This window comes from Tachypleus tridentatus, chromosome 6, assembly GCF_004210375.1.
Source record: "Tachypleus tridentatus isolate NWPU-2018 chromosome 6, ASM421037v1, whole genome shotgun sequence".
Lineage (NCBI taxonomy): Eukaryota > Metazoa > Arthropoda > Merostomata > Xiphosura > Limulidae > Tachypleus > Tachypleus tridentatus.
The window spans coordinates 84,324,359-84,348,686 of NC_134830.1; the positions used below are offsets into that span (position 1 = coordinate 84,324,359).

The 24,328-nt window shown below is 32.1% G+C and overlaps 1 protein-coding gene across 1 annotated transcript in view; it reads right to left on the reverse strand.

Moving 5' to 3' along the window:
• LOC143254603 (photoreceptor-specific nuclear receptor-like) overlaps window positions 1–21,016 on the reverse strand; it is a 78,193-nt gene extending 57,177 nt beyond the window's left edge. The window contains exon 1 of the mRNA XM_076509752.1: window positions 20,738–21,016. The gene's annotated coding sequence lies outside the window, so the exon portion shown is untranslated. The remainder of the gene's footprint in view (window positions 1–20,737) is intronic.
• Between the last annotated feature and the right edge of the window lie 3,312 nt (window positions 21,017–24,328).

The window sequence follows — 24,328 nt, forward strand, 5'->3', positions numbered from 1 at the left end:
CAGTTAAAAAAACGGGAAAGAGAGACATTTAGGTTCAAAAACGAAATAAGGAATTCAGCAACTCCGTTTACAGAACGAAAACTTTTGCTGGTTTGTACACGTGGCTTTGAAAGTTTTTTTTTTACCAAAGTCCTTCGAACTAAACCTAGTCTTAACGCTTCTTCATAGGGTCTACTCGATTTGCTCAGGCTATATCTCCATTAAAAAAGAAATACCTTTCCTTCAGAATATAGTAAATAAAATAGGTATACTTCATTTTTACTTGAAAACTTAATATGTAACATTCTTACTAAGAAAATATAATTCTATCAAATAATATCCAATTACGTTCCACATATTCTTTAACACTTGTTTTTTTCTTATTTTAGAAAACAGACTTATTGCTAAAACTCAATTCAATGAGTTGCTCACGTCTTCCTACTCCCTGTTTATATTGCGTAATGTCTTCAAATCTTTGTATCAATAACCTTTTTCAGAACTTAAAGCATCTTGCTTTCATTTTCACGTTCAAAGATCGTATATAAGTTATAACAGATTTAATATTATACATATATTTTTATACCTACCATTGTTTGGGTTTCTTGTATGTGACGTATATTGTTCAATGTGTATTGCGCAAGTTCGCCTATTCTCTAAATTTGAAAAGATTCTCGAGAGCAAAAATCAACAATATATGCTTTACGAAAACACTAGCGTATATTCGAATATTGTTGAATGTTCAAGATTCTCGTCTAATTCGTATAAAAACTAGCCGAGATAATAATGGTTGTCAGCTCGACAGTAAGTATACTATAAGTATCGGAAGCTGTAATCTGAGTAACGCTTATTAACCGGAAAAATACAGATATTTGACAAGGACCGTTTATAGATTTCGAACATTGCGAACCCTTCAGAGAATTAATTTCCGAAGTTAGTATTTCTACGAGGACATTAGATATCTATGTTCCCTCATTAAAAGTAAACCACGTTAAGTGTAGAAAAGAATAGAGATAGACAGCATTCCCATCAAATGTGTGGTGTGTTTTTCTTATAGTAAAGCCACGTTGGGCTGTCTGCTGAGTCCACAAATGAAATATATATGTGTATCAACATAAAAGTAATTTTTGCGTTGGTCTTAGACCGTCGCTAATGTATTATGTTTCAAACCAGACAGAAAACCAAATATTGTCTGAGTTTATACAATTTGTGTATATAAGTAAATATTTGTTTTAACTATTTGTAATAACCATAATGAATTATATTTTTTGTACATTAAAACATATTTGTGTTACAAAAGGAACGTGTGTATCAGTTTTGTTGGCAATTATAAATTTGATACATATCGAAATACAAATTTAAATGTCCAAATATTTGAAATCGTAATATGTAACAATGAATCTGAGACTCGTCCGAGATAAATTATAATACGTAACTGTATTCGCGTGGTGGCTATAAAACTATCTGCATTGCAAGACTTCTCGTAATTGACAAATACGCATCTTGGAACACATGGGAATTTCTAGCACAGTTGGAGTTAAACTTCAGGCCCGGCATGGCCAGGTGGGTTAAGGTGTTCGATTCATAATCTGAGAATTGCGGGTTCGAATCCCCGTCGCACCAAACATGCTCGCCCTTTAACCCGTGGGGGCGTTATAATAAAACGGTCAATCCCACTATTCGTTGGTAAAATAATAGTCCAAGAGTTGGCGGTGGGTGGTGATGACTAGCTGCCTTCCCCCTAGTCTTACACTGCTAAATTAGGGACGGCTGGCGTAGATAGCTCTTGAGTAGCTTTGCTCAAAATAAAAAAAACACACAAAGAAACTTCAGCTTCGAACTCTATCCAACTCACCTATATATTATCGCAATGAAACGTCATCACATTTCATTTCCTTACAAAACTTTTACATTCTATCCTATGGATATACTGATTACAAATTGTTGACACAAGAAAGTCTACGAAGGAAAATCTAAGACAGCAGAAATTCTAAGTATTTCCGTTTTGCTTTATTCAAATCTCTCTCTCCCTCTTTCTTTATTATTATCATAGATTTGTTGAAGATAGAATATGTGCAAATCCCAAACATTCATTAAAGATATTTACAGTTGCCCCTTAGCTGTAGTATTCATTATTAAGCACCGTAAACTAATATATAAATAATCATCAAGCATGCCTTACAAATAGTCAATCTGTGTTCAATAGTATGTCAGTTTTTATTTAATTGATTGCTTAATTTATTGAAACAAAACAATAAAGTTAACCGTAACGGTAGAACTAATGTTGATAGTTAAAGAAATATATATAGTTTTTGTTTTCTTAATATGATATACCTATATAAACGGAAGTGTATGTTTGTCCGCTAATTCCTCGCACACTCTTTGACCAATTACCACCAAGCTTGGCATGATGATTCTTGCAGTCCATAAAAGTAACAAGACTAGGAAAGAAATTCCATCAGGTTTCTCAAAAAAACCAAGTCTTGGTTTTTAATTCATTTTCTATCTTTGTGTCGTGCTCCTTTTGGTAATACTCAACACTATACATCGTCGCTTAGCAACAAATCTATCACGACATTGTTATAAGGCCAACAATGTTGTTTATGTTGAACGCGTAATGCACTTCTTATTTCAGTGAGATCGGTTTATTTAAAAAGTTCTTTTTTGAGTTATTGTTGAAAAGTTTTCAAAATGTCAGTCATTTCTATTCCAGACAAATGTGGTTATTTAGTTAAGGTTACAGAGGAACTAAAGGAAAATGTACTCTAATATTAACAAGGTTATTAATGGTTGTATAAAAGAGCAATTCTTGCACCTCGAAATGATACTGTTCATGCCATAAATTATCAATTATTGCAAAAGGTTCGCGGACAGGAGTTTATCTACAGCTTAATTGTTAGTTTTTCAATTACAGTTGTTGCTATAAATTACCCAAATAAATTCCTAAATTATCGTAAACTATCATGGATGCCAAGTTACGTTTCGAAATAAAAGGTTAGTTCATTAATAATGATGTTGAGAAATATTGATCCTCCAAAATGATGTGATGACACAGCTTTAGTTGTGAAGACAACTGTCGCATGTTATTGAAGCATGCATGCCAAAGGTGAGGATATCTTCATTCTTTTGCTACCAAGTGATTACCCCTTTGAATTTATAAGGCTTCACTTTCCAATTTGTTTGTGATGTCAATTAATAACGCACTATGTCAACGTTTTAATTTAGATTGTGCAATTTTTGTTTTCAAAATTAAAGGTGTACATAAAAATTAAAATGTTATGAAAATTAAACTTTTTAAATAAATGTTCTTAAAAGTAATTTTATTGTATTTTTAACTACCTACATCATGTAATTTGGATACCTCTACAGGGAATGGGTAATTCAGCTAGTTTAATATATGTCTAGGGTTTGGATATTTTATGCAATACTAACTTCAACACAGATTCATAAAACATGATATACAACTAGTCAAAATGTAAAACGCAGAAAGGTTCTATATGACATAATTACATGTTGAGACGTATTGATATTTGTTGCCCCTCAGTGGCACAGCGATATGTCTGCCGACTAACTGCTAGAATCCGGGTTTCAATACCCGTGGTGGGCAGAGCGCAGATAACCCATTGTGTAGCATTGTGGTTAATTCCAAACAAATAAAACCATAATTGTTTATCTACATACTTACTGGTAGTTTGCTTGAAAACCATCTGTCCTCACAGTGTAGATGACCTCATTTTCCTACACTTTGAAAATATCCAACCTTAGCAATAAGACCACTGGTGAATCTCGTGCAACAATGACCTATCGTAACTTGGTCTAAAGCTCTCCCCCTCTTTCCACAACGTCTGATAAGCATCAAAAAGATCCTCTGGATGCAGAACTGGGAGGTTAACTTTATTTGACTTAAATTCTTTTGGGGCATATTTTAAGTTTATTAACGGCTTATAATTATCTAATTTTTGTCTATTAATTGTTTTTCATTATTTTAAGCTAAAAATAGTACTGATTTTCTCGTTTTAATATTTTTCTTGTGATAACTGAACCAGTCCGACAAATTAATTCTTGTATTCGATGAAAAACATCTTGAGCACTGATTCGTGGCAGACAACAGATAGATATGAAATGCTATCGTTTCATACTTCTGACTTGGCACACGAAATGGACAAATTAAGAGGAATGTGAAAATAAAATATATGCAGTTTAGTTAATTTGTAATTTATATATCCTTTCTATACGTTGGTTATACATACTCGAGCAAACTGTTGATTCAAATTGTCTAATGTTTCATCTGCTTTTGCCAGAATTAATCTGATATAATTGTGTAATTCTGTCCAGATAGACTCCTGTTACTCAAGTCAGATCGTTTGTCTATATAAAAAATAATAAACGCCTCTAAGGATCTACCAGTTGTTGTAAATTAGCTTGAGTACAGTTTATTATCGTTCAAGAATATTGAATAAAAGAAATAAAAGTCATATCCATACTGATTTATTAAATATCAAGACTAAGTTTTTAATAGAAGTTTGCGTCAGGACTTAGCCTCAATTTTATTTATAATGAGTAAGACCTTTTGGATAACATTTTATATGAAAGGCAGAAGTATATTTATTTACTTCAGTCAAAATATAGTTGTTGCCTCAAAATAAATTTAGTTGTCTAATATTTAAATGTTATACTGGATAGTAGATGTGTAAATGTAGAAGTTGATTTAATCATTCTTCTCGCTAAATGGTGGTTACCTTATTTATATCCTTTTAAAATTTTAAATAGAAGGTAAAATTATCGAGGAAGTTTCTTTTTGATGAATATAAAAGAACCTAATCCCATTCTAAAGTATTTCTTCCAGACGATTCCTGTTGAGAGGGTCCGGCATGGCCAAGTAGTTAAAGCACTCGACTCGTAATCCGAAGGTCGCGGGTTTGATTCCACGTCGCACCAAACACGCTTATCCTTTCAGCCATGTGGGCGTTATAATGTGACGGTCAATCCCACTATTCGTTGGTAAAAAGAGTAGCCCAAGAGCTGGCTGTGGGTGGTGATAACTAGCTGCCTTCCCTTTAGTCTCATACTACTAAATTAGGAATGGCTAGCGCAGATAGACCTCGTGTAGTTTTGCGCGAGATTAAAAAAACAAACGAATTATTGAGAAACAGTCTAGTTTGCAGAGGAGAACTTCTCGACTAACAGCTGTTTAGCTACTATACCAATATGACACTATAATAAAGTGCTAACATTCACAGCTGTTCATCTTTTCTTCGTGTCAAAATAACGGATGACCACCAAACAAATTCTTGCTTTTCATTGTGGTTTTTGACAAGGACTTAACGGGCTTTTAATTAGTGTCGGATCTATATATATACATACATATTGTTGTGTATGGTTTTATTGATTCTACTCGAGTTAAACACTATAGCTTTTCCAAAGCTGTAATTATGGTTCTATTTTACTTGAACAGGCTGTTATTTATGGATCGTTATTTTATCATCTGTTCAGTAGAAATTTTCTCTTGTTATACTTTATTGATAAAAGTATTAATTTTTGTTGCTATCTCAGAAGTGTTTTTTTATAAAGTTCTTAAAACTGAAACAATCTTCATATCATATTTTACCTCTTTTTTATTTCGGTGTTAAGAGTTTCTTTATATTTTAGTTTAAACAAAACAAAAAATGTCTGTTATACAAAGCAGTATCACAGTGCATACAAAGGGTAAATTTTTATTAGTTACACTTAAAAAACGAAAGGAAAGATTTGTTTACTTTAAATCGGTATTCATAAAACCCAAAATATGATATAACTACACACACACTTCAAAACGTTTTTGATATATGAATCGTTAATTATACAGGTTGAACTTTAAACATGGCGTAGGTCGTTTGAGATAAACGTGTTACAAAATTTATTGTAATGAAATATTTCAGGATGTTATAAACTAATTTTACCCACAAACAAAACTATATTTTGTTTTTAAGATTTTGTTTCTGAATTCACAACTTCGTTACAAGTAAAGATCTTTCTATACTACATTCGCGGGTCGTTTAAAAATACACATATGAGGACTTTTAAGCCACCCATATTAGCAAATCAAAATGCAATTAAAAATACGTGCCTGTAAAGATAAAGAGTTTGAAGTAAAGCTGGTCATCCACTTCACCAGATTCGCACACAAAAAGAAATTAGTAACTACTCTTTATCTATTTATAAGGAAGTCTATGTATATCAAAAGAACATCCTAGTTTAAATAATAGTCTCAGCTCCTTTCAGCTCTTCTAGTTTTGAATATATTTTACTCAAATTGTGTCCTTAACTTTTACTTATATGTTCCCTCTGTATGTTTTGAATACATTCTCTCCATATTAAAACTCATACTAATTACAATCAGATACTTACGTCACATATTATACAGACATAATAATACAATAGAAACATCCAAGAATTAGAAGGCCTATTAGCTAAGGTTCCAGAAGAATCGAGAAAAATATATTGGGTTATTGATAGATAACTGACATTTTCAACCTTCTAAACGCAAAAGCTAAACGATCATGTTAAAGCAATGGAAGGATAACTAGTAACAGCACTTGTTTTCTATTCGTCGTAACTACTCTTCATCAAAAACTGGGATTAACTGTCATGATAATAAACCTTCCACGATTGAAAGTACAGAGCGTATTTATTAGTTTATCGTAGCTTGAATCTTCGATTTTCTATTCCCACAGTTAGGCAACTAGGTCACACTCGTCACGACTTACTGGTAAACGTATAGTCGTTCAAACCAATAATTAAATGATAATATGTTTGTATTAATTTAGAGCATAGTTTTGATTTTTTTGCCATTTACATCTAAAATTTCACCTTAGTTCAGAATGTTCCGTAAAGCTTTCATTGCATTATCATTTTTGCTCAAATATGTTCACTACGAATGCTGCTCTAACAGATTTGTGTATTTAAGTAAAACCATGCATGCATTTTCTATTGAGTAAGATAGTTATTAATTAATGTTGTATGTATATCTGATCAAAATACATAAACTACTTGGTTCGTGTACGGGCACCCATTTTACAAATGAACTTTGTAAAATGCTGTATGCGTGTCTTTCAAATACCAGTCAGTGTTAACACAGACTATTTATTATAATTGTACTTTGAATAGCCACATATTTCTCACTTTCAAATTAATTCTATTGTATATTGGATCATAAATATTTTAAACAGCAATCATCAGACAATTTTTACATGCTCACGGGGAGCTTACTAAGATTTCATAGCCTGTCGGGATTTTGTTTGTTCGCTTTACTTACCCTGCTAATTACAAGCCTTTAGTATTATTTTATTTATGTATAGTGGATTTTTAAGTCAACACGTTCATAACATAACTTTTAAGCAATTTTTTTTCAGTTATTATTCAATTTTCTCGTTACTTTTGCCATATTTTTGAATTATCTGATAAATACTATTATTTGTTTAGAATTTCGCGCAAGCTACACATGGGCTACTCGTTCCTAATTTAGCAGTGTACAACTAGATGGAAGGCAGCTAGTCGTCATCACCCACCACAAACTCGTGGGCTACTCTTTTACCTCAGCTGAAAAGGCAAGTATGTTTGGTGTGACGGGGATTACAACCTACGACCCTCGGATTACGAGTCCAGTGCCTTAACCACCTGGCCGATGCTATTATTTCATTATTAACGTTAAATGCAACAAAATATTTATTGTAACCTTTTTGGAGCAATTATTCAATTGTTACTTTGAAAATAATTTTAGTGTTAAATAAAACCTTTATTATGCGTTGTGACGATATATTTAACGTTAGGAAACCATGACGACTGAAAACTAAATCAATATCAAGAAGTAAAATTGACGAATTTATAAACAGGATGAACTGAGTTGAATTAAAGATTAACAATTAAAGCATTTAATTCTTGATAACATGTCATCCTTAGCTCAGAACTGTACGCCTGGTTATGCTGGGATCGTACCTGCCTTTTATTATTGCGAATAGTCTCCTAATGATGTATTAATTGTATTCTTTTGTACAGTACAAACATGTAATTTTCAGGCTCGTCGGCACCAATACACACACAGAGGGGGACATATAATATCAGAGCACCAATTTCAACGTCTCCAAACGAGCTATGAAAATCACGAGCGAGCGTAACTAGCGAAGCCCTTCCGACTAGAAGTTTAGGGATGCTGAAAGGCCCCAAGAAAATTATAAATTCTGTGTCCTCTGAGAGGTCACCAGAGCATTATGAGGAGCAATACAATTAGTACAACGTGAAAATTAAATTTTAGCAAAAAATTCAGAATAAGTTATAAAATAAACTTTGCACTGTTTCATCATTTTCTTCATCATCAGAATGCCCTACGTCACAGTATCTTTTAGAATGTTTCGTAACTTGTGTCGTCATGCAATGGAGTAATACGTTTCGTCTCTGTTTTCTCGTAGATGTTTAAGGGTATCCAGTATACGGTTGATTAACCGAATGGTTGCCACTATATCACAGTCACGAAAGTGCAAAAGTTTGTCGACAGGCTGTAGGACGGTAAATACTTTATGCAGTATACGAGAAACAAGAAATTTCTACTACTTACTGTTTTAGTACAACTGTAGTACTTAGTAGTACTATTTTAGTTTTAACGCAAACCTTAATATCATACTTGACGTCCTCACATATTTCTAGTACGTCAACAAAACTATCATAATGTTGATTTATAAGCCTCTTAAGCTTTGTGCCATTATATAATTGGTCAAGCTTTGGACAACGGTCAAATTTGTATAGATCACTACAGTGCCAAAAAAACTTTTCTGCTACTTTATTCTCTCCGATAGCTTCAACACAACAACCAAGCAGTGCACATTGCATTTTTTTTTTTTTCTGAATACCAACATATTTACCCAACATCACAGATTCACCGTCATAATATTGAGATAGTTTGTTATTGGCATGCAATCCACATTTCTCAAGACTTTAAAGAATAAAATTATATGTATTTACTCTACTGTTGTTCACCCTGAAAAGTTTAGTATTCAATGTCCACTTACTTTGACACTTTTTGTGGTTCATTCTGAAACTTTAAGTGGCTACTTTCTTTCAAATGTGAAACACTTAGCGATCAAAGTTTGCTCAAATACACAAGTTGCAGTGTTAATTTATCAAATATAGCAATGATTTAGGTTTGGATGAACTGAACTAATGTTTTTTTCGTTCCCATGGAACTTTATGAACTTCAACCTAGCGTAGGTTATTCCACACCTGATCAAGTATCGTGCAAACGCACTAGCTTGAAATGGGGTGGGGCATGGGATCGCAAATTTTGTTTACCAGATGGTAGTTCTTACTCTAAAGTACCACAATTTCAAAATGACAAAACTGTTTAATTCAAAGTACGGGTTGAAATATTCATTCAAGCAGTATGTTATCCTGTTTGTGACAAAGGTTGTAATTGCTGGATTGTTAGGAAGAGTAAACAGTAGGAGCTAAGATGTGAAAGTTTTATTCAATGAATATGCTCTCTGTTAATGTTGCATAACACAATCGCGTTTAAAAACTTTTTATTACAGTGATAGTTAATCTTAGTGACCCATTCTTACAGTATTCCTTAAGATTCTAACCACGATAATTAATAATCAAATGCAGAATATTAATAATTCTTTAAGATTTTTGACTGTGAAAATTAATCATAACGTGTCAAAGGTTTCTAGAATTATTTAAGTTTTTATTATAGTCTTTAGTAATAAGATGTATAAGATTTTCTGATTAAGATATCTGGGTTATAATGATCCCAGATTTACAATTTGCTAACTGTGATAATTAATTGCAAAGTGTCAAAGGATTACAATATTTTTTTGTATTCTGGCTGTTTTAATTAACCATAAAGTTCCTCAAGTTAAAAAAACTAAGCTTTACTGTCTGTGATAATTTCAATGCATTGTTTAAAGTTTAAGTTTTTTTTTAAATATGCTTATTGTGATAATTAATCCTAAAGCATCCCAACAATACTTTAGGTTTTTCTGATAATTCACTATAGAGTGTTCTTTGTTCTGAGAATTCTTAAATTTATGTAATGTTGTAAATTAGCACAGAGTGTCTCATAATCATTTACCGTGTCCGTTATAATTAGCCATAAAGAGTCTATGGCTTAAGGATTTTACAAAAATAAAATAAAATAAATAATTATAAAGTGTCTCAGGCTTAGTGAACTCCGTCAGTTTTCTTATTACGGTAACTATAAAGTTTCCTTGGTTGGAGAAACCTCTGAGTTTTCTTAATGTAACAATTAATCAATAGATGTCTTCAGTTTGGAGAGTCCCTTAATTTTTTTAGTTATGATAATCAGTGATGAAGCTTTCGAGACTCAGATAATGTTTTAAGTTTTCTGTGTGTGATAATTAAACATAAAGTATTCAATGTTTAGGGAATGAAGTTTATTACTGATAATTAATTACAAAAATGTGTCATATTTAGAGGGTCCATTATGTTTTCTAGTTGCAATAATTAATTATAAAGTGTCATGGATTCGGATAATTCCTTACATTTTTATGATACTTTATCACAAAGTGTTCAAATTTTAGAAAATACATCGAGTCTTATGATACTAATAATTAATAGTAAAATACCCAACGTTTCTGAATCTTTTATATTTTCAGTTTGTTTGTTTGCTTTAGAATTTCGCACAAAGCTACTCTTATATTTTCAGACTGTAGTAAATGATTATAAATGAAGCATTTAATGTATTCTTTTAGTTTATTGAATGTTATAATTAATCATAATGTTACTCGTTTTAAAAATTCTTTACTTTTTTACTCTAATAATTAGTTAATGAATTATTTCCTCAGGTTTTGATAATTCAGTTTTTCTGGTTATGATAATGATTCATAACGTGCACAGGTTTGGAGAACCTCTTATATTTTCTGCCTGTGATAATTAATTATAAAGCGTATAAGGTTTTGAAAATCCTTTAACATTTGTGTCTGTGTACTTAATCAAATAGTTTCGAGGTTTTGTGAAATCTTGAACTTTTTTGGCTGTTATAATTAGTCACAATTTTGGATAATACGTTAAGCTTTCTGACTGTAATATCTAATCACAATGTGTCCCAGGATTAGAAAATCATTTATATTCCCTGACTATGGTAATTAACAACAAGTTGTCTAAGGTTTGGAAAAATCCCTTTAGACTTTATTATTTTACACGGTTATGAAAAAGCATATCTGATGCCATACATTTACAAAATTTCTCGGCATACCCAGAATGACTTCGTGGCACACTTCTTGGGAACCACTGGGTCACTCTGTGTACTGAAAGTATAAAATGCAATGTACAGACAACAAAACTGGAAAAATATTTGTTGGTTTATTTATTTGGTCTCCGTTGTTTAAAAATGTTTGTTTTTATTAAAGCCTTGGTGATACAACATAAATTAACTTAATTAAAAAACAATTTAAGTTTCAAACTGAATCAACATTTTTACTTTCATGATGATGTACTTTATAAGTGTATTGCGCCTTCGTCTATAAAATCTGGATAAATGTATTTTGGATTTTATGGCTCTCGCAATTTCCAGAAATCAAGCATGACGTAATACACGCTGATATTAATACAATTCAGGCGCTACCTAGATCCAGTACGATAAGTTCATGATATAGTTAGAGTATCGTATTTTCCACTACTACAAATCTAACAGAAACTTGGTGGTAAAAACGGTAATAAAAATATTTCAAAATTTTTTTATAAGTGAATCAGATCGTGTTAATGAAAAAAATATAAAACTCTTGAACGAGAATTAAGCAAACCAAAATAACCAACAAAAATTACTTTTAGAACTCTTTATTGACCCTTCAGTGGCTCAGCGGTATTTCTGCGGACTTACAGCGCTAAAAACCGGGTTTCGAAACCCGTGGTTGGCAGAGCACAGGTAGTCCATTGTGTAGCTTTGTGCTTAATTCAAAACAATTATTGACCCTTCACAACTTTAAGCCATATTATTTGCCCAACCAAACGGTAAAGAGATTATCAAAGAAGATAAAAATTATAGCAAACTCATCAGACTGACGCCTCAGACTTTGAGTCTTATATTCTAACACAAAATCATATTCCAAATTGGAAATATAGTTGTAGCCACATCAAATAACAAATAAAAAAAAACAATTTCAAGAGTCATGGCGTATCTTAAGAAACAAAAATAACATAAATATAGGTACCAGTACAACTGTATTTGTGGAATATCACGCATCACTATTGTAAATAAATTGAATCACTCACAGTGTCTCCAGTTTGGAGAACGTCGTACATCTTTTGGCTATAATAAATATAAAGCGTCTCAGGTTTCTATAACCACCCCAGTTTCCTTAACGTGCTAATTAATTATAAAATGTCTCTTACGGAAAATCTCTTACGTTTTATGAATGTTGTAGGCAATCATAAACCGTCCAAGGTTTAAAGAATACTTTTAAGTTTTCTCATTGGTGGTAATTAATCGTAAGGTGTCACAGGTTTGAAGAACCTCTTATTTTATTTGATTGTTATATTAAATCATAAATATTTGGAGAAAGCACTGACTGTACGTTTGCTGACTCAAATAGTTAATCACAAAGTGTTTCACGTTTAGAGAATCATTTACGTTTATCGACTGTGACAATTGATTTAAAAAGTGTCACAGATTTAGACCGCCTCTCAAATTTTCAGTCTGCTGATCAACAGTAAATTAATCCAGGTTTGGAGGATAACTAGCATTTTTTGGATATCACAATTAATCAGAAAGTGTCTCACGTTTGGAGAATCTCCTGAGCTTTTCATTGTAATAGTTATTGCAAAATGTCTTGGCTTTAGAAGACTCCTTAAGCTTTCTGAATCTGATAAGTAATCGTAAATAGTCCAAGGTTTGAAAAATCGCTTATGCTTTCTCAGTATGATTATTAATCATAAAGTGTTGCAGTTTTAAAGAGCTTTTCTAATTTTCTGAATATGATAATTGATCATTAAGTGTCTCAGCTTTGGATAACCCATTAAATATTGTTACTATGAAAATTAATCATAAACTCTCCAAGGTGTAAGATTTCTCATTGTGATAATTTATTATAAATATTTTATTTTTAAATATTCTTTAGTTTTTCTGTCTGTGATAATTAAAGTATTTCAGGTTTCGAGGAATCTTTAAATATTTTAACACTGATAACACTATGTAACAAAATTTTTACTTTTTCTTGTTCCTGGGCAGAAAGTGTTATTTCCCAATTGTTTATGCCTAAAGTAAATGAAAAGACCTATTTTTATCTTCAAAATTTTCTTTTGTGACATGGGTAATGAAATTTTCAAATTTACCCATTTTCCAGAACATTTCAGGAAGAGTCAGAGCTGAGTGGCTGATAGAGAATTTTTTTGAACTTTCTAGAATGTTATAGAACTTACGAAAATTTCCAAGAACCTTTTAGAATTTTCTAGAACTTTCTATAGTGATATATATATACAGGGGCTCACCACTTCAGTTTAGTTCTAGCTTCCTAAGTGAACACATAGGATTTTATCAGAGATGGCATCAAGAAGCTGCAAGCATTCTCCAAACGCATGCTGTTATGTTTGTGGCTAATTTATCAAGATAAGAGCGAAAAAGTACTCTGTGACAGCATCTGCCTTGAAGTATGATGAGTACAGCGGGGAAGTTATTGGAGACTTCAAAATGATGACATTCCTGATAAATCTTCAAGGAGGCTTTACCAAGTTTCCCAATTATCTTAGCCTTTGGGACAGAGGGACACCGCAGCGCACTACAACATGAAGCATTGGCCACAACGGACCAAGTTCTCTCTGGGGAGGCACATTGTCAAGAGTAAGCCACTAGTGGACCTCCAGAAGGTGTTGTTCCCACCATTTCACATAAAATTGGGTCTTATGAAACCATTTGCCATAGCTCTTGATAAGGAGTCTGCAGCCTTCAAGTACCTTTGAGACTTCTTCCCTAAGCTGTCTGAGGCAAAGGTCAAACCTGGTGTCTTTGTTGGACCACAAATAAAGAAGATCCTGAGCTGCACAGAATTTCCCAAGAAGCTCAGTAGGAAAGGAAAAAAAGCTTGGGGCAGCTTTGTCGCAGTGTTTCGGGGCTTCTTGGGCAATCACAAGGCCGAAAATTATTTGGAACTGGTTGAGGCTATGGTGAAGAACTTCCACCAAGATGTGCTGGACTTTGAACACCGCTACCAAGGTTGCATATAACGAGAAAGTGATGGAAGATTATATTGGGGGGATGATATTTGAAATTGATTTACATTATAGGGTCAAATCTCGCGAAACTACTCACTTCTAAACATTTTTGAATAACTTTAGTATAAGTACATGTAAATCCTGATTTATATGTTATTTTATTCAGACCTTATGTAAATGAAAATGTGCAAATTTGCTCGTTTTTACATAGAAAATAGGTTAATTTTTAAATTTCATTATCCAGGTCACAAAAGCAAAGTTTGAAGGGAATAATGGCCATTTTCTGTACTTTTACAACAAAAGCAATTAAGAAATAACGCATACTATCCAGGAACAAAATTTGTGTTACATAGCATAATTAATAATGAAGTGTCTCAGATGTAAGTAATCCCTTATGTTTTTCGACATTACTAATAAAGTCATAACCGAGGTTCGAAGAGTTGTTGATTTTTTCTGAATCTGAAAATTAATAATGAGGTTGCCGCGTTCAGAAAATGTGTTCCAGAGTTAAGTAATTCGTTACGTTTTGTGAGTGATATCCATTTTTATGACGTATAGATTTTTCACAAAATGTATGCACTTTTGGATAAGTAAATCGTTTTAATTGAAATCGGGCTACATTTGCTTAAAATGTTGACCACTATTGGCTATAGATTTCTCTAGACCAATCGCGACGTGCGAGTTTTATCAATTGCTCTAGAACTCAAACATAATAAAAAATGTTCATTGCAGTAACGAAATAATAATTTGATATGAGTAAGAGCGTGTGTTTGTGTTTTTCTTATAGCAAAGCCACATCACGCTACCTGCTGAGCCCACCGAGGGTAATCGAACCCCTGATTGTAGCGTTATAAATCCATAGACTTACCCGCTGTTCTAGCGGGGGGCATAAGTAAGAGTTTTCTTCTCTTCCCGATTTGTGACAAATTTTTCTGTGATAAACAAAAATGAACATTGTTTCCGTATTTTGCGTAATTGAATCATGAAAAATCAGGTACTAAAATCGAAACAACTTTTATGAACTTTAAATTTGCAGGTCTGTATAATTGATCACAAAGAGCGTTGGTTTGTAGCATCCTTCTCCTAAATGTATGTTTACACTGTGTGGGATAGTTACATTTAAATATAAGAATAAATACATAAAATTGATTATGGATATTTACATATGTACTAAAATTGGTTATTCATTCTAATTGTTCTTCGAAAACTATATAATTATTAGAAAATCAAAATTTAAAAATCTTTACATACCAATTTTGTTAATTTAATGTATTTTCCGGTATCAGTTTCATTCAGATGCGTTTCGATTAACTAACGTATTAAGAAGTTTACTAAATTATAAAGTATTTTCTAAATGTACATATAAATTTATTGTAATAGTGTTTGTTTTTATTTCAGAAGCAGTTTTTTAATCTTCGTGTTTTTTACAAATAGCATCTAGAAAAGGCTAATGTGGCTTGTATAGAACTTATACAACGTTTACAGTTTGCTACTAATTATTCCATATTTTTTTGTATTTATTGTTAAGAACAAAGATACACAAAGGGCTATCTAGTTGTGCCCCATGATTCATATTACACGTAAATATTAATCTCTTTTTTGCGTTTAATAGTTAATTTTTCGTATTGATATGTTTTCATATTACGTTTTACGTGATTTTTTTTCTAAATAATGTTTTGCTTTTTTCAGGTCTGATATCCTCATTACATGCTTAAATGTGAAGCCAATTTCACGTGCTGAACAATTATATGTGCTCAAGGAAAAATCAAAATTAATTACAAAAATGAAGCTCTAGTCTTATCCGAATTCTTATTTATAATTGACAGGTAAACTTGGCATTTTACTGTTTGATTTACTTATTACGAACAGAGTCTTTCAAAACATTGATTTTTTAAATAATTGACTAATTATCCAATAAAAATAGAACTTGTAACCCCAAAAGAGATAGGACTAATTTCATAGAGAAGTTGCAATCAGCTGACGATATTATTGAACTAAGAAAATCGGCTGATGATTTTAGAAGATAAAAATGCTAACTGCAGAAGTTGCGAAAAATCATAGACTACACAAATTATAATTAGGAAAGAATTCAAAGACAAAATTACATTCCTGTTTCTCTAATTTTCATATAATACATACTAGTAGGCTACAGATTTTTTTAGTTTGAATTTCGCACAAAACTACACGAGGACTATTTGCGCTAATTTTGCAGTGTAAGACCAGAAGTAAGGCAGCTAGTCATCCTCACCGTTAATTCTTGGGCTACTCTTTTACCAACGAATAGTGGGATTAGTCGTTACATTATAACGCTCCCATGGTTGAAAGGTGAGCATGTTTGGTGTGACAGGAATTCGAATCCGCGACCCTCTGGATAGTGAGTCGAGTGCCTTAACCATCTGACTATACCAGGCCCCGGGTTTTTGTTAAACGAGGAAAGTATGAATCGTTTTATAGGTGTGGTAATTGAAAATATTTTACTTCTCCATTTCTTACCACACAATTTCATTTGCTCTTGCAGTTACCCTCCGTAAAGCGATTTCTACACAGCTTTTAAATATTAGATGAGTTTCTAAAAAGTAGTTTCTTTACAAAAAGCATTTTGTAACTTTGTAAGATAAAGTGTTTGTGTGGTAAAAGCAATATGATTTTGCTAGTCTAGCATTGGTAGAATAATAAAGAAATAATGTTATTTATTACCACAAAGTGATATTTAATAAAGAAAGGATAAAATTGTTTAAAATTATCTGTTTTGGTTATTTTGTCCTTATTGCCACCGGCTAAAAACTTATGAGATCGTACCCATTTATTACAAGAAAGTTTTGCTTTTCGTAAAGAGAATCACTAAGTATCATTTTCATTATGCCAGTTAGGATTTGAAGAAAGAAGTTTATTTTAAAAACAGCCAGATGGTATGTTAATAAAAGCAAAATAACACGTAAAGAAATAATTAAACTATGACCGGATAAAATTGTGCTATAATAGTCAATCGAATTTACTTGTGTAAAACAAAATGAACAAAAGAATGAATATCAAAGATATTAAATGATATTTTCCTTGATCCTCGAAAAGTTGTTTTACTCGCCTATGAAGAATCTTTACTTTCAGTTTGGATAAGAATTTTGATATGTTAGTGCCAAAAAGATTTTGCATACACCAGAATAAACACCACCGAATGATTTATGGAACTACTCAAATATTGCCCTTATAACTTAGTCTGGTAGTTAAAAATATTTCTTCTTTCCGATTAGCAGTCAAGTTATTCTCTCCAGATGGAAACTAGCTTAAATAGTTTTGTTTTTTTGTTTGTTATTAAACACAAAGCTATACATTATGCTATCTGACCTTTGCCCACTAGGGGTATCGAAACCCGGATTCTAGCGTTGAAAGTCCGTAGACATACCGCTCTGCTACTGGGGGCCTAAATAGTTTTAATATCATTTATAAACTACAGAAAGCAGATAATAGTGTCTAATTTCCTAATCGTCCAGTGATTTCCACGTTGAACTTATAACTCCAAAACTGACTTTTTCAGTATTTAAGGTTAAAAAGAGAAACTATAATCAGTGATGACGAGAAAACCCATTTGTAGAGAAAAAATATATATGTAAAAACGACTGGTTTTGGTTAAAAAAAATTTTTGTGAACCTGACGATGACTGAAGAAGGTCGAAACGTTGTTCGCTCCTCTATATAAAAATTTTCTCAACCCAAACCAGCCGTTTTTACATATATAAAAAGAGAAACTGTATATCTATATAAATATAATAACACTGTCTGTTGTATGTCCATGTAACTACTTTGCAGGGTATGGATGGATCTTCATCGGCATTGGTATGGAGATTCATAATATCTGTGCGGGGGTGCATACAAAATTTGAGTTTTCCATTTTTCGTTTTGCGGGTTTTATGGGCGTATTTTACCACTACTTTACTTTTTTGGATGGATCTTCACCAAATGTGGCATGAAGGATTTTTGGGTCTATTTGGAGATAACGCAAATTTGCGGTTTCACACTTTGCGATTTGCAATTTTCACGGGCGTTTTTGCATTTCTTTACAATTACGAATAAAGGAATCAAGTTTCATGTCCTAAAACAACCTTTCATTAATCATAAATTCACATAACTTCGTCTTGGGGAGGGATACGTCAGCTAGTGTGTGTGTATATATATATATAGTTTTACCTGCTTAAGAAATATGAAACAAAGTCTTGATTTAACTTTTTGCCTACTTCTAAGAAATTAAATAATTTTACATAATGAGCGATAAACGTTTCTCTTTTACCCGACACAGTTTTTATTCATTTAATGCATATTTATTACAATTGATTTTTAGATTATTCCGTCTGTCATAGGAACTCGCAGGAGAAAAAGAAAAAACAATCTTAATCAATCATTTCATTAACATATTTTGTGAAAGTATTCAGGAGTATTGGCCGCTATTATTTTAATATCCATATGCTTCTTACTCAATGTATTATCTAATAAGCTGCACGTAGCGCATATTATATCAATTTGGTTTTCATTTACGTTTAAACGTCCACTTGAAAGAAATTATAAGCACATATAAACACATTTATGTTGAGGAAAGGAAAATAAGTCCTGAAAAAATAGCAATGGAATCTCAAATAATTTGACTTTTTTCCTGTATTATTTCTAGTTTCGTGCTTATTCTGAGAAAGATTATTACTAGATTTACTTGACATTCTTTGAGTCATTATTTAAATGTATCTTACTTTCAAAGTGTTGGTTTATTTAACATTTTAAAGACAACCATCTTTAGGTTTAAAAATAAAAGTACATTGAAATTAACCTTTTGACGCAAAGTTCAAACTTCTGCGAATGTGGCTTAAAAATCGTTTGACATGTTTTACTTATCAAAGGAAACATTTAACTGAAAAAGGACTGTTTTCAAACAAAATTCTTTTTCTCTCTACTTATATTAGAATCGGCAAGACACTTAATTTCTCGAAAGGGTTTGTTTGTAGAAATAACAAACATTGGAAAAGGATCCAAATAAACTTTCTCACTACCACCTGGATATTTCGTTTTATTTTATTTTTGAACTATTTCCACTGTTGACTCGGGAGATTTTCTCGTATGTAGAAACTACAAAGTACCACGAGATAGTTATGTAATGGGAAATACTTTAATACCGTTTTCTTCCCGTTAAAATTCAGCCTTGCTCTACTCACTCTTTAAACTTAGGTTTGTAAATTCATTCACCTATGAAGCTATTGCTCGTCACATCCATTCTTGTGTCATCTGGTAATTAATCTCTATAATAAATAATTTGATGAAAGTTGAGAAGAAGAAAAAAAGGATATTACTTAACAAATAATATTACAAACTTACTAGCTTAGTTAAGTAATTACTAAACAGTAGAGAAATCATAGCTGAATGTTTCCTCTTTCGTGAATGGTAAACGAATTGCAGTAAATCAATAATAATTTATAAATAAATACATCTTTCTTATCACATAAACTTACAAGTTTAAATTAAATTAGAATACGTAAATGTACAGTAAAGTTGGTCAAGTTAGCTAAATAAAATTTCCGTCTCGTTCTTAATTTGTCCCATAGGTCGAATAAATTATAAGACGCGTTTAGCGTCTTACATTTTGTCCAACCTCGTAAACAAAACAGATAACAATGGTAGAATAGTTTAAAAATTCCAATTATCAATAACCAAGTTTCATGTTTCTAGTAACTTTCAAGTCCATTGGAAGCTACTTCTGGTTTATAGCCTTCTTTAGATTGTATAACTCATTAGCCATCTGTTACACAACATAAAGAAGCATTAATTGAAATAATTTTATAACAATTTGTTTTCTAATAAAAGCGTATTCTATTTTGTACGTGGTCGAATATAATTCTTGTTGGAAATCCGCAAGAAACGGGATTTCGATACCCATGGTGGGCAGAGCACAGATAGCTTGTTGTGTAGCTTTGTGCTTAATTCTAGACAAAAAAAGAAATTTGTTGGAAATTAATATTTTTGTTGAATTTTACAAAAATAGTTTTAAAATACGTAAAGTACTATTATTTTATCGTAATACAATATTTTACTCCATCAAAAGTCACTGTACTTACGTTAAGCATTACTGAATGTTTTTCTATTCTGTAAATAAACTGTGGTAATTATTTTCCTAAAACATCAATCATCATAACCACAGAAGAAGAGGATTAAACTGTGTTAAGACTAGATACCACAAGTATTTCCTCAGTCTTCCAACAACAATGAAGATTATACTCTGGGAATAAAAAAATATTTTTTGCTGAACTTTTAGTAGTCCCTATCTATACTCTGTACAGTTACAAATACATATTAACTTCCATAACATTTTTTCAGATTTGTTACTAATATCATGTTGGAATGTTATAATTTATTGATGCTTTCGCGAAACTTTATATATCATAAGCATTGTGAATACCTCTTTGTTCGGATATACTCATGATATTAGAAAAACATGTAGATTCAAGAAATCAATTAAACACAGAAATACAGGGTATCGTATTTTTTCTTAAACTTTTTTCAAATATTTGATCTTATTAACTTTATTGTCTTACCTGGTGTTTTAGAAGGCTTCGAATGTTAGTACATGTCCACGCACGTTTTTCATAAAGAAAGGGTTAAGTTCAACGTGTGTGATGAACGATGGATATACAATAACGAGTAATTAATACCGATTTTGGTAAAAATTCTATTCTCTTTGGCGCAAGGCGGTTCTATCTTGTGTGGCATCATGTACTGAGTGGCGGAGTTTTATTGGTTTACGTGGACAGAGACTGACATATTGAATATAGCCTGTAAGCTGTGAAGTCATAAGCCGGTTTAGAAGATTCCATAATCACGCCTCAGCGGCCCAGTTGGCCTGTTTAACATGTCACTCCGCCTTAACGACCAAAAGCAAAGTGCGCTACGAATCCAAGCACGCCTAAATGCGAGATCCCTCGTGAGAACTGAACAGATGACGACTCGTATGATGAAGTCCCGATACGTTCCTTTGCACAGTACTTTATTGGTGATCCTGTAAAAGAACGTCACGAAGATTAAGTTTTCTCTATATCCATTAAGAACCGGATCATGTTAATGCGAAGGTCATGTTCGTACAAAAAGATTTATAAAGTTGAGAGTAATCTAACCATAGAATGAAGTTATATCTTTGTATGACGAATAGCATTTGAGTCGTCACCAGCATAAAAAACTACAGACAGTAACGCAAAAATGACAAATTAACTGTAAAGAGTAAACATCTAATAATGTTTGAAACTACTCAAATATTTGCTTTTACTCCACTAACTGAAACATTGAAAGCAAAAACACTCATTTCTCTTCCTATGAGTTCCTCGGAATATTTTCAACTGATTAGGAACTGGGTTTAAAAATGTATTATTGTTGTTAGAAAAAAGGCTTACTCTCTGAACAACGTAGAAATGCAGACCCACATAATATATCTTTCTCGTATACTGGAAGATTATAAGTTTTTAACCTCAACGAAACAATTCAATTTTAATAACGAAAGAATAAAATCAGAATAGTCAATTAACTATTGTACCAATTAGTTGCATAACACTCAGCATTTTTCAATGAAACTGACCAGCAGACTGACATCTGCATGTTAAAATTTTACACATTTTTGAAAACAAAACAAAAACACTCTCGCTTTGTAATATATTTTGAATAAATGTCGTAAATAAAAATAATATTTACGGAATATTTTAATAGATTTCAAAAATCTCAGTATATATTAATAGATTTCAAAAATCTCAGAATTTTTTCATGTTCTAAATGCAGAAATAATGGTCTTTGGTAGCTGGAACACGAAATACTAATTTCTTACAGAGAGCATATTTGTTAAAACATTTGCGTGTCACTATTTAACGCTATTAAGTGGGTAGGAATTTGGTTCGTTGGTTGGTTGGTTCGGCGTTTTATGGCGCAAAGAAACTAGGCTTACTGCGACGGTTAGGAATTTAACAATCACACTTTTAACACCTCTTTGATGCAATTCGCTTTAGTTATTGTAAACACATTACACAAGGACGAACATAAGATTTTATTTGACTGTGTGAGAAAACAACAGTGTGTGTGTGCAAGATTTTGACATAACCTAAGCTATGATATTCCGTGGGGAAAAGGCTATCCAAAGAAGACCATTTAATATATTTCTCCTTTTGTGATGAATTTAAAGTTTATGTGACGCGGTGTGTATGATCAACAAATAAACTTTCTTGCTCTTTGTTTTGGTTGTTGTCTACAAACAGAAGGGATATTATTTTCATATTATGTAGAAAATTGATTTAGAATCAGTACGACATTGACTGGGTTTTCCATGATAACCAAACAAGAGTATAATGGATAACTCTCTATAACTCCATTTACTTTGGTGATGGATTTGGTTATTAAATGTGAAATGAATCTGTTCAGTGAGATCTTTAAACAGTTTTTACAAATACTTTGACATAATCCATTATTACGTGACTAACCTTCAAAAGTAACTCCTGTATATACGTATATAGTTTCTTGCAAAAGTATATTGTATATCCAGATTAACGCAAAATACATTATCTGCACAACTTAAGGAGAGTTGTAAGGTATACCCCTTAAATATTATAAATTATCTTCATTATTTGTATAGTCTTGCATGTTTTTTTAAAAATAAAGTTTGATATAAATTAATTTAAACGTCAGCACGATTGATATGGTTATTTACTTGTTACGTTTTGTATTCTAACCATATTTATATTTATTCAGAACAATGATCACTCTAATAGTAGATTGTGTATTTCAAATACATAATTGAATGCTTCAGCTAATTCCAGTCTAGTTTTCTTCATATTGTTCGAAGACTTTTCAACTCTTATCTGCGTTTATTTTAGTATTTCATTGTTCAAAATATTTTGAGAAGTGTTTTGGTGCAGTGCATTTACTAATTTCTGGACTTCACCATATTCAAACTTCCATTTACATACTTAAAATACATTTTCAGTGTGGAAAGCGAAGTCGTTAATACTATCACTGTCAGATTAAGATATTCTTTATTTTTTCCAACTTTTAGTTTCTTTACGAAAAGGGTAAAATACGTCAGTGAATGTACCTACATCTCTTTCATATTACCCATTATGCTGGTTCTCATAAAGGCACTGTTGTCGCAATTTAAACTACGATTTCATTTTAATCATATGATAATATTTTTTTTCAATAAAAGTACAAAATAGTACTTTGCTGGAATCCCTTTAAGTACTTCATGGACTGAATAAATTCGAATTTGTTTTTTTTTGTGGAAAGGCACCTAACAGACAGTTTGTGCTGTGTCCGCCCCAAAATATCCCCCGTTGATACAGCGGTAAGTCTATGGATTTATAACGCTAAAACCAGGGGTTCGATTCTCCTCGAAGGACTCAGCAGATAGCCCGATGTGGCTTTGCCATAAGTAAAACACAATCACACACACACAGGCCCCTGTATTTTAGTACTATAAGCTCTCAATTTGTCGTTGAGATATCAAAGGACTGCACTGGAAGTTATTTTTAACTGTATATTCATTATTCACGAGTGCCTAGGGGAGTTGATTTAAACATTGTAATTGAGCTAAGTTAAAATTAAATTTACCTATGTTGGAAAATAATTGTCAAAATAAGTAATTATATTTATATATTTCAGGAACGCCATATAATATACTTAATTGAAAACAACTGGCCTTAATATCAGTGTGATAAGGTTATTCAAGTATCTAAATCTGTACCTAACTTGAGGTTGTGACTGTTGAATACTGCTTGTTGGCACAGTAATGTAGCAGTGTTGCCACGGTTTTTAGTGCTGGATGGTTTATCAGAAATATTTGGGAGAAAGACGATTATAAAGTCCAGCCCACAAAAGTGTTTCATGCATTCGAATACGTATTCTACAAATTACCTTAACTAGTGTTCACCGATAGGCCTAGTTTGTAGACGTTAATATAATAGTTTGGCTTACAAATTTCTCACGCTCTATACTATTTCAGACTCAATGTAAATTACCAACAGATCCAAAATCAGTAATACTTTATTCTAGTTACAAACTGTTCATAAAGTTTTCACAAAATTCGAGAAACTCCGCGAAATTTATTGAAAACCTGGGAGTGAGAGAATTCACACTTTTTACAATAGGGTAAAATC